Below are 10,072 nucleotides of genomic sequence, written 5' to 3' on the forward strand. Positions count from 1 at the left end.
AAGCTGGACAAACTGTACGGGGAATAAATCTGTGTGATTTTTACCTAAACTACTTGTGTGAGCGATTGACAATGCACTCAGAAGAGTGAAGCTCATTTGTGCTCTGCTGCTGCCATCTAGTGGCTGAAAGGGGGGGGGAGCACGTTAATGACGAAAATAGACAAGTGAACACATTAATTAAATCGGATAAATAAAAGCGAAGTCAATATGGAACATCAGAAGAGTAAAGACAATTCTGAAATTCCAGGGAGTTACCGGCAGCAATGGGAACAGATTAAGAGATTGATTTGAAGTGGAATCAAACAGGGAGCTAAAGAAAAGGCTTGTATATTTAAATAAATAAGCTGTCTGTAGGTTGTCATTGTTGAATAGTAAAGACCTTGTTTTATGTTGGTAAATGTAATGGTACAAGAGCAAGCTATTCATCACAATTGTATTTTTAGGTTATGAATAAAACAAAAAGTAGTAGCCTAAGTGATAAGCAGAAGGGTTTTTGAACGCTTGTCAGTATATGACAGAGGTGCTTATGCCTGCTTCGGTTTTCAATGTGCGCCATCACGTTAAAACAGAGGATTGGTGGCATTTTCAGTTCATTGCTTGCTTCCACACGCCTTCCCCCTCCTTGTCTCTTTCACGACTTTAGTTAATGCATTAGAACGATTGTTAACTTGCCGTGTTTCTAGAAATCGAACTCACTGTTCCGGAACGGCCTTTCAAAATAAAAGCCAAAGGCCGCTGTTCGCCAGAGATGCCTTCACAATAAAACAGTAATTAGCTTAACAATATATTTAACTTATATTACGTCCTTAAATATTGATTGTAATTCATTACAGATCTAACCGGCTTGTAACACAACTTAGATAAACAATTTCAAAAAGAATAGAATAAGCAAGTGGTTAAAGGGGATTTCCTGTCTGGCTCATTTGATTTAGAACTGAAGTAAGGAAGAATAGTGTTTTATGAGAACTGTCATTCCTCATGGTTTCTAAAGATAAAAAAGAGATTTTACGATGTGGTTTTACTACTTTTAATGGAGTAAAGAATCTGGGTAGACTACTGCCATTGATTTGTTTTAACATTCACATGTTTCAGCATTCCTGACCATATAGACACTCAGCCATTTTATTTTGTAACCCGTTGGGAGAGAGATTTAAATTGAGTTTTTCTCAGTAGCTGGAATGTGATTACAGCAGCATTGGATAGTTCTGCACCACCTTTTGGGTTCTCTGAATCAGTGTGTTGGTGAAGAGTTGCTCACTGCGAACAGAAGAAGTGTGCAAAGAATGCATCTCTGAGGAGATATTGACATTATGCTTGTGCCTCGTTGTCAAGGCAACAGTGGTGTGAAGAGGTACTGCGGTTTTGGGGGATTTCTGCAGTACAGAGGACAATGTGTGTCTGCCAAGTGATTCCTTCCCTCATCTCAAAGCCAGGGAGAGTTTCCTTGGAGCCCACTGACCAGGGCCGGTCCTAGCTTTTTTGGGGACCCTGCCACTGACTACAGCTGCAGAGGACAACGTGTGTCCGCTGATTGTAGCACATTGATCCAGAGGTTCCTTCCCCCTCAGGACATCCCAGTGCAAGAGTTTCATTGATCCTATTGACTACAGCTGCAGAGGACAACGCATCACTGACTGTGCTCATTATGACAAGATCTTGAGACATGCTTGTCTCAGATTGTTCTGGAGGAATGATGCAATGATTTTACAGCATGATTGTGCAAGAGTTTCCCGGTTGGTGGTGTAGAAACCTTAATGCTTAGTGTTTAGATAAGAGGCTGCTTGTTTATAGGATGGTCTGGAATGCTGAAAAGGTTAAAGTTTAATATTCTTGGTTAGCAAACAAGACATCTGATTATTATGTCACACATAATAGTCTTGTTATAGAAACTAGCTATGGGTAAAACGTGTGGTTGTTATACCATTGTTATCATGAACAAAACATAAATAAGGACATAGTATCTGCGTAAAGATGAATGGATTTCATATCCTAGAGGGGATTAGTTATTGTGAATACTCTACAAGGTATCTACTAATGTATTGTAAAGAACTTGAATTGACTTGATAAATAAGTGAAGATAAGAAGATGTATTGACCATAAATTAGTCAATTGGTAAATAAAAAATAGCGGAAAAGAGGAGAACTATTAAAGTGAAGTGGAAAATCATTCTAAAACACGCTGATAGGAAAGGGGGGGGGGGCATGAAGGAAGTATGCACTGGACTTTTTATTCGTGTGTGAATTTGGTAGTGTTTTAATTTGTTACAGTAGGGAGTAATTGTTGCATGTTCGGACACCCAGAGTTCCACGCACTGTTAAAGAAGGTAACATTGTTCTTTAAGTGCACCAGAATTGAAGATAAATTGATAGAATGAGTTATGGAATACATAGCAGATCTTTACAGATCCTAGTAATGTTTTGACACAAGATAGTGATGTACACAAGTTTCTTAAATAGATCTATTAGTCATTTTAATACTAATTAGGTGTAAATGAATTGCAGTAATAGTACAATAAGGAAGTGACATTTGTTGGCTAACACTTTTCAGGGAATTTGGGAAACCGCTGTTCCAATGAAAAGTTAGAGATATCTTGAACATTATAGTTGTAATTGTGAATTAATAAATGATGGCGCTCCATATATACAGATTGTTATAGACGGAGGATGCTGGCCTGTGCTGGAACATCTCTGCAGGGCACGACACATGGCCAAAAAGACTGAGACCAACTGACCTTTGACCCTGACCGACAGGGTAACTTGGGAAGGCACTCTCAATGACTGACTCTGAGGTGTACCTGACCAAACCTGACTTTACAATCTGACAGTCTGAGTGTGTGTATGTCTGCACCTGATCAGTGCAACTACATGATTTAAAACGATGACTAATCAAGCATGTTTTGGACTAACACATTATTTTTGTGTGATAATAATGTGTGAAATGAGAGGTTTCCTAACATTGCACAAAAGGGGAAACCGTATCTAATCTGCTTGATGATATTTCACTCCCACAGGAGGTGGCCGTTTGCAGAATGTGAAGCTCAAACTAAACCATGAAGATTATGTTTCTTTTAGGACTGAAAGATGGAGAGAAACACTTACTGGAGTGTTTACTGTGGGAAATGATGGATGTACCTTTGGGAAAAATGTTTGGTATTGTCTTATAATCCATTATGACCTGAAGGTTTGCTTCCCATACAGGTTTTTGTTTACACATGAGATAATGTGTAAAAAAGGGAGAGTGTAAACTTCACAATGTACATTTTTCATTTAGGGACTGAAAGGAACCGGCTGCTCCAACTCTATTGTTCAATCTGACCATTGATTGACAGTTTTAGAATTGACCTGCTCCATATCTGGGGATAAGATACTGTTTTATGGATGTTGGCATGTCTCTAATATTGATTGAGTTATAGCAGGTAACACAGATAAAGAACCAGTGGCCAAGGGGCTGCTGGGAGAGATGTAAGTCCAGAATGGAATACTGAAGAAGCTGACCTGTGAGTAACATTTCAACAGACAACATCATGTAACTAGCCTGGTAAAGAAGTAAAAGCCATAGACTTTATTGTTTAGGTCATTATGGGGATATATATTTCATCTACATTTATAATAGAAAGACATTTGATGACAGTTTGTTGGAATTCTGTATTCATTTTTTCAGTAGGATAATATCTAAGCACTGATGGGTAAAAACAGTATCACCAGGAAGCCATTCACTTTGTCAGTATTGTGATTTTGGTTGTTTTTGAATCCATAACATTAGTGTGTTTCTTTACCAGAAACATTAGCAGTTCAAATCATATTTAGATTTTTAATGGGATCTCAAGGATTTCATTTAAAAATAAACACAGATGCTTGTCAGAAATTCAGAGCTATTGAAATATGTTATTTAGTTTACCTAAAGATGTTGGGGTTCTTATTTAGTTGGCACAGTCCAAGTATTAAGATTCTGAAGCTGCACAATTAATTTAGAAAACCTGTGCACAGATGTCTGTTGTTTTAAGACACCCCACCAACAGGCTCCAAGTGGCCACGCACTGGTGGGTCAAACAGCCGAGGGCCCCAGAGCCCGGAGCGTAGGCTTGAGGGATTTGTATCAGATTTCTCCACACAGGTTGTTGACGCCAAAAGGGGGACCCGAGACGCAGGAGGCTGACTGTCAACCCCAGGCTCTCCGGCCCCGACCGAGTGACCCAGAGGACATCCCATGTCGTCCGCCTACAAGGAAAGGGGGACAACTGGTACCACGGGAGCCAGTGTGCGGCGGGGGAAAACACCTGCGAGAACCCTAGACGACATCAGGACGGATCTGGCTCTCGTCATGGAGGTCGACTTGGATGCTGTCATCAGCGGACTGGAGGAGAAGGACCTCGAGGACATCCATCCAGCAGTCGTCCCAGGAGGCATCATCATCCGAACGGGGAAGGACCTCGAGGACATCCAGGCAGCAGACGACTTGGAAGCGGCTGGCAGTGGGCTGGGGGACTTGTCGAGGCAGCAGAGGAGTCTGCTTCTCTCTGATCAGTTCCACCCGTGAAGGGAAAGCCGCATCTCCCCCTCCCTATCAGCTGTCGTTGTGGGCTATTCCTTTGGGGGGGGGGGGGCTGATGATTCCCCACCAGGAGACTGCTTCTTAGCACTCAGCTGCCCCCTCATGGTTCCTTCACTGCCATGGGAAGTGATGTTCTGTTCCTTCACGATTTCAAATACTTTGGATCTCAGTTTCTGATGATATTGGAGAGGAATGACAATAGTTATGTTTCAAGTGCCTTGTGTAAGTTGCACTCTTTTAGGAGAGTACAAAAGGGGGATTGCAGCATCTGATATTTAAGAAGTGTGTTACATTTGAAATGACAGAAAGTCTTGTTGCAATTTCCAGATATTAAAAGAGGTCCCTTGAGTTCCTCTGGTAATTATCAAATAGTAGCAGTTAAGTGAATACTGTTCAAACAATACCTGTGTTTGTGTTTTATATTGATTTATCTGTTTTATCCTTTCATAAATGTGAGGACTAAGGAAATATTTGTATGTATTCATGCAAACTATGAAGAAGCTTAAAAGGGAAAAATGATTTGTGTAGAAAACTGTGAGCTGGGGCCTGCTAACATGTGTTTTTTGAAGACAAAGGAAGAAGGGGGAAGGTGAGGAGTTGACTTACAGTCAACTCAGATCTAGGAGATAATAAAGCTAAAGCCACTATGATTGGGAAACTTAAGATGTGAGGTGTTGGTGATATTTGGGCAGCCAATCACGGAGGTCTGGAAGGGAGGATCAGATAACTCCTCCTCTTGTAAGCGAGGTATTTAGACAGGAACCACGCTGTGTGCTCTCTCTTTCCTCTGGCTGGCTCACGTGAGTATCAGGTAAATGTGGGATCCCACAGATCTGTATTTATTTTGTACTGTATTTGATTGTATTGCATTGTCATATTACCATTAAAGTGGATTATTGTTAAACGGTTAATTGTATGCTCTGGATTCCTTCCTGTAAGATATCAGCTTGTTTAGGGACGTGCGGAGATTTGAAAAAGCGGACCAGTTGTCCATTCATATCTCTAACAGTGGTGACAGGTGTGACGACCCCTCCCCCCTTCTGCCTGGCTGTGCTCCCTGCCTTGCTGTCTTCTGGCAGGTACTGGGAGTGTCGTCCTGTTTGTGCCCGCCCATCTAGAGGCGGAGCCACCAGAAGGCATAAAGGTTGCCCAGCTGCAAGGATCAATCTCTCTGATTCAGATCCTGGCATGCTGCAGCAACCTCAGCCTACAGCCTGTGTTAGGTTTGATGCACCCTCCAACATGCTACAACACCCTTCCACACACTCACACACTGCTCACACTACTGACAGTCTGATTCTTACCACATTATACATCAGAGGTGTTCTTCAACAATCTGTTAAATAAATATATATTTGGCATTAAACTCTGTGTGGCCTCCCTGTTTGTTCCAGCCTTTGGAAGGTTGTAACAAGTGGGGGCTCGTCCGAGATCACTTCCGGTGCTGGATAAAGGACATGGTGACCTATTTCAGTCAGGGAGTGTTCACACAGCTGGTTGGTTGACTCTGAGTTTTGTAGGGGAAAATAGGTCAGGTTGATCTTACTGTCTAAGTAACTGGTCTTACTCACAGTTGTGTTTCTGTCCAAGGCAAGCTATGTTTTCCGGTATTGCTGTTTTGTGTTAAAGGCTGTCAAATGTTTGGAACCCTTATTCCTGTTAGGTATAAGCAATGAGAGACACAAGCTGTCTCCATTGAACCTTTTTTTGTTTTTGTTTGTTATTTTTGTGTAGTAAGTGGCTAGAGCATTTGCTCGGGTGCACTCCATGACTGCCTAGGTGATTTTCAATTGCTGAGAATTAACCGGGTCACTGGGCTTTTGTGCTTAAAATCCTACCACAATTCTACACGAAGACTAGGGGTGAGTGAGTCAGTAAGCATTTGGTAAGGCAGTTAGCCAGAGGAGTGGGGTCTCCATATGTAAAACTGTCTTTCACTATCAGTACTGCTGGAAAAGCCTTGCCTTGGTCGGTAAACAGTTAAATGGCTTCTATTGAAGATTTTGTTGAGTCCCCAAATGAGGATGTGTTGGGTACTTATAAAAAAGATCAGCTTTTGAGAGTGGCTGACCATTACGGTCTTGAACTTCCCAAAAAGTTGAATAAAGAGGAGTTGTTGGTAGAAATAAAGGCACAGTTAGTGGAAAAAAGTATTTTGTCTGTCTTTCTGGGGCCTACCTCCAAACAGTCAATTGAGTCAGGTAATGTTTCAGGTGTGGCTCCAGTCCTGTCTGGACTTGGGGTTGGACTGTCATTTAAAGAACAGAAGGAGCTTCTCATGCTACACTTGGAACGTGATGTTTAGGGACAGTCAGGGTATTGTTGTGACCGAAGAGGGCCAGGTGGTGAGGGTTGCCACAGATCATTTCAGGGACAGTTTCAAGGAGAAAGATGTGGGAAGAGGGGATGATTTCCTGGAACTGCTTGAGCGCCAGGTTCCAGGGGACATAGTGCAGACTTTAGAGCTCCTGCTAACGGTTAGCGAATTGGAGGGTGCGCTCAACAGAATGAACAAGGGTAAGGTGCCAGGAATCGATGGCTTACCTGTAGAATTGTATGCAAAGTTCTGGAGCATACTAGGGCCAGTATTGTTGGAGGTTCTGACAGAGGTGCTGCAGGCAGGAGAAATGAGCGGGTCTTTAGCCACCGGGGTGATCTCCCTCCTGTATAAGAAGGGAGATCGCACTGAAATAGGCAACTGGTGACCTTTGACCATGCTATGTGTGGACTATAAACTTCTGGCAAAAGTACTCACTGATAGGCTAGGCGAAGCAATGCCTCATTTGGTTCATGTTGACCAGACATGTGCAGTGCCAGGGCGTTCAACAAGATGGAACCTGCAGCTCCTAAGGGATGCGATAGCTTGGGCAGAGGACAGAAACCTGCCACTCATGCTGGTTGCTCTTGACCAAACCAAGGCGTTCGACAGGGTGCAGTGGAATTTTATGTTCAGCATATTGGAGAGGCTAGGGTTTGGTAAAGTCTTTATAAGGTGGTTGCACACATTATACATGGACATGGGGAGCAGGGTAGTAGTGAACGGATACCTAGGCGATGTTTTCCGGTTACAATCAGGTGTGAGACAAGGGTGCCCTCTCTCACCACTGCTATATGTGCTCTATATGGAGCCTTTGGCTGCAGCCATCAGGGCCGACACAGGGGTCAGAGGGTTTCTAGTGCCTGGCAGTGGAGGGTAACGGGTGAAACTGTCCCAGTATGCAGATGACACCACTTTGCTGCTTGATAGGGATGAGTGCCTTATTCGTTCGCTGCAAATCATGGAGGACTTCGGCAGGGCATCCGGTTCCAAGCTTAATTGTGCAAAGTCCTCTGTGAAGTTTTTTGGGAAATGGAGCGAAAGGATGGATGTGCCAGGGGGTCTTGCTTGCTGCCCAGGGCCTATAAAAGTTCTAGGGGTCAGGTTTGAGTCGACTAAAAGTGCTACCCTGAGTTGGGCAAGACGGCTTGAGGTCGTAGAGAGGAAAGTGTCACTCTGGAAGAGTAGGCAGTTGACCTTCATAGGGAAGGTATTAGTGCTGAAGGTAGATATATTGCCATCCCTCGTATATCTCGCATACATATATCCGTTGCCGGTCAGCATGAGGAGGCCTCTCATGCGCCTCTTGTTTGGCTTCATATGGGGTGGGAGATATGAGTATGTGGCAAGAGGCCGCATGCTGGCTGGGGTCGAAGCAGGGGGGAGAGATGTACCACATTTAACTCTGAAGATGGACTGCATCTTTGTTTCAACGTTATGTAGGGAAGTATCAGGCCCAGTAGTACATCCTTCTGGTTTTTTTATTCGCCTTTTCTTTTCTTATCAAGCAAGAGAGCTTATGGCCTGGAGCAATTTGGGGCCCAGGGCGGAACAGCAGCCATGGCACTACCGCCATGCAGTAAAGTGGCTTCGGGCTCACCCGGAGGCTGCCGGGCCAGAGGTGAAACTCAATCACAGAACCCTATATCAAGAAGCCAGAGAGAAAATCAATGTTGGTCCTGTTATTGGAATACCATCCAAAGTGTGGAGGAGGATCCAGCCGAAGGGACTGGACCATAGGCTGAAGGACCTTAACTGGCTGTGCCTGCTCAGGTGCCTGCCAGTGCGGGAAATCATGTACCGTCATGGATTGGCAAGGTCTCCGGTGTGCCCTAGGCCAGATTGTAAGGATGAAGAGACCATCAGACATGTCATGTGGGACTGTACATTCGCACAGAGAGCATGGAGAAGAGTAGAAGGGTGGTTAGGACAGAGTTTTCCTGGGTTTAAAATTACATGGGATGGGATTGAAAGGGGCTCGGGTCCTGGTAAATTTTGGGCAAGTTTCCCCGTTTGGCTAGTGGTAAGCCTGCTCAAGAGACATCTTTGGCTGGCTAGGCAGGATGTTGCAAAGAACAAATGCTGCAGCAGCATAAGGGTGATAATAGGAAAAGTAAGGGCAGATATGAAGGGGAGAATGGAGAGGGACATTCTGAAATGGGGACAACACGCCGCTTTGGAAAGATGGAAGGGAGGTTTAGGGCTGGTGGGGTGAAGACCAGATCACCTAACTGTATTTGCATGTATGAAAAGTAAAAGTGTTATATGTGTTGTATTTAATGTCAATTGTTTACTTGTTGTAAACTGTGTATATGAATGAAGTAAATTGAAGATTTGTAATAATAAAAAAAAATCTGTTCTTATCAGTTTAATATCTGATACGTCCCCTATACGGGGACTATATATTAAATGGGTTTTTAGCACTGGGAGCTGAAAGAGGGGCTTGCCCCGTTCACTCCACGCATCGACCCGGTATTGCAGCGCCTCCGGGAACGGTGCACCCATCTCCTGCCTTGTGGAAAAACAAACAAAGACGCATCTCGAAACCAAAACAGATGGTTTCAATTGAGGGCAGAAACTCAGCACATCCGCAGCGGATCTTTTTTGGACTCAATGCAAAAGACGCTAAAGGTGACAAATTGAACTTGCTTGGCTCTGGAGCGTGGCACGCAGAGTGAGGCTCACTGCAAGGGACAGAGATACTTCGAGCCCAAAGGAAGGACACGCTCTGGGGAGGACATTGGCACCAGAAAGTCTCTCCTGGAGCAAAGAAGCCGCCACACATGCAAGCTGTAGCCAGGTTGTCTTTGACCTTTTCTTCAACACTATAATCAGGGGAGAGCGCGAACGCAGTCCCCCACTACCACAAATTATGCAGTCGAGATTCCCACATTTGGGGAGTTCGCAGAGCTCGGGTCTACGGGAGTGCAAAGTCCACAGTCACTTTAGACAGTTACGCCTTCTGATTTGACAAAAGTCTACAGTCATTTCCATCCGATTGGAAGTCCACGGTCGTACTGTCCAATGGAGTTTGGAGGCGGGACTCTGACTGTAGACTTTTGGCAAATCAGAAGGCTTGACTGTCTACAGGCACTGTACTCGCATGTGATTGGAAGTCTACAGTCGATAAAGTGTTTTGAGTGGGCGGGTTCCCCACATGATATGATATTCAAATCCCGAGTTACGAGAAAGTTTAACCAGCGA

At 44.0% G+C, this 10,072-nt stretch overlaps 2 non-coding genes across 2 annotated transcripts; one reads left to right on the plus strand and one right to left on the minus strand.

Annotated features, from left to right (window-relative positions):
• Positions 1-9,191: 9,191 nt before the first annotated feature.
• LOC117464131 (U2 spliceosomal RNA) lies at positions 9,192-9,374 on the plus strand. Its single transcript, XR_004554025.1, has one exon. It is a non-coding gene; the product is annotated as a U2 spliceosomal RNA (small nuclear RNA).
• A 326-nt stretch (positions 9,375-9,700) lies between these two features.
• Positions 9,701-9,858, minus strand: LOC117464124 (U1 spliceosomal RNA). Its single transcript, XR_004554018.1, has one exon. It is a non-coding gene; the product is annotated as a U1 spliceosomal RNA (small nuclear RNA).
• Positions 9,859-10,072: the final 214 nt, after the last annotated feature.

This window comes from Pseudochaenichthys georgianus, chromosome 18, assembly GCF_902827115.2.
Source record: "Pseudochaenichthys georgianus chromosome 18, fPseGeo1.2, whole genome shotgun sequence".
Taxonomy (NCBI): Eukaryota; Metazoa; Chordata; class Actinopteri; order Perciformes; family Channichthyidae; genus Pseudochaenichthys; species Pseudochaenichthys georgianus.